This window comes from Marmota marmota, unplaced genomic scaffold (genome assembly GCF_001458135.2).
Source record: "Marmota marmota marmota unplaced genomic scaffold, marMar, whole genome shotgun sequence".
Lineage (NCBI taxonomy): Eukaryota > Metazoa > Chordata > Mammalia > Rodentia > Sciuridae > Marmota > Marmota marmota.
In genome coordinates, this window is record NW_026000037.1 from 31,748,748 (window position 1) to 31,750,662 (window position 1,915).

General features: G+C 40.2%; 1 pseudogene; it reads right to left on the reverse strand.

Annotated features, from left to right (window-relative positions):
- Positions 1–553: 553 nt before the first annotated feature.
- LOC107136614 lies at positions 554–1,468 on the reverse strand (annotated as a pseudogene).
- Between the last annotated feature and the right edge of the window lie 447 nt (positions 1,469–1,915).

A 1,915-nucleotide genomic window follows, 5' to 3' on the forward strand; every position in this document is an offset into this window, starting at 1 on the left:
ATTTGTTGGCATTTTGTTCATTTGGTGTCTTATAGGCTTCTTGTATTTGATTTTTGTATTCATTTTTCATGCTCCAGAAGTTTTCAGATATTATTTTATTGAAGAGATTGTGCATTCCTTTGGTTTTAATCTCTGAAACTTCCTCTATCCCAATAAATCTTAAATTTGTGTCTTTTGATGGTATCCCACAATTCTTGGATGTTTGGTTCATGGTTTATTACCATCTTAACTGTGAGATCAACTTTATTTTAAAGATTGTCTATGTTGTCCTCATTGTCTGAGGTTCTGTCTTCCAAGTTGTCTAGTCTGTTGGTGATGCTATCTATTGAGTTTGTTTTTTTTTTTAATAAAATACTGAGTTTATTTCACATGTATATTTTTGTCTCCCCATCATTTCCATGTCTGACCACCACTACTACTATGTACTATCACATTCCTACATACTTAGAAACCAAGCAAAGGGTAGAGTTCCATCTTTAAAAACTAAACAGGCATTTTGGACAGCACATTCTTGGCAATAGAACCTGGAAAAGATTTATCAAACACGATAGGGAAAGTTCTCACTTTGTATTATAAAAAGGACAGCCATATATCAACTGTTACAGAAATGAAATAAGATGGAAATTTTTAACAACCTGTTTAAACTATTTTCTTAAAGAGACTTCCTCCACTGCCAGAGATCTTGAATAGCCTCCTGGTCAGTTATCCAGAAGCAATTCTTCACCTAATTGACAAACTTGGCTTCCACTTTGAGAAGAGAACCACTTTTTTCTATTCTTTCTTGCATTTTTGCTTTAATGTTTTCTACAGAACTAGGTCCTTTTGGTGTTTTAGGAGTTTTTTCCTGTTTTTTTGAAGGATTCTTGACCTTTTGATCTTGGTGTTGATGGTTTTGAGTCTTTTCCATTCTGGTTCGATTTTTGTGCTTTTTTGGCTGGAGTATCTCATAGAGATTTCTTCACTGGAGATTTTTCTTCAGTTTCCTTATCATCAAAATCATCATCATCATCTTTATCATCACTGACATCTTCATCAGCAGCAAGTTTTACTTTTTTTCTGGGGAACCTTGCTACCACCTCCAGGAGTAGATAGCTTTCCAGATACACTTAAAAGTTTCACATCCTCCTCCTCTTCATCTTCTGACTCTTCATCTTCCTCCACAGCTACTAAATGCTGGCCACTAATATGCACAGGCCCCGAACTGCACTTCAACCTTAAGACCAAAGGTGGTGTGATTTCAAAACCCCCAAGGGAAATCGTTGGCTGTACAGACATTTTCAATGTTGCCAGTGTTACTTTAATTGGACTGCCTTCAAAATTCATTGCCTCTGCTTCAACAATGTGCAATTCATCCTTTGCACCAGCCCCTAAACTGACCATTCTTAATGATAACTGGTGCTCATTTTCATAATTATCCACCTTAAAGTGATAATCTTTGTCAGCCTTTAGCTCACAATTGAAAAGGTAGTTCTGCGGCCTTAGGGGGCTCATGTGTTGAGAGCCACAGCCGAAGGGGCCCCAGCAAACTTTCAGACTGCCAGCTGATGATTGGCTCACAGCGCCCCAGCAACATCTAGCTGATTGGCTCCTCTGCGGTGATGCTCATTGGGCTGTTTCCCTGCCCTTTCAGACCACGGAGCTGCTCATTGGGGGACTTTTTTGGCTCTGCCCATGTGACCCAGCCAATCGGCCTCAAGAGCAGGAGGATTGTGGGAGGTGGAGAGGCTTGTGGTTGTGAGAGAGGCTTGTGGGAAGCTGGTGGTGGCAGTTGGGCTCTGAAGGTTTTTCCTGAGGAGCTGTTTTGTTTGGCGTGTGTGGTTCTAAAAATAAAGTTCGTTTCTTTTGACAAGTGGCTCCTGAATTGTGCCCAGCCAGACTGAGGCACTCATGTCCATATCCATCGAATCTTCCATGG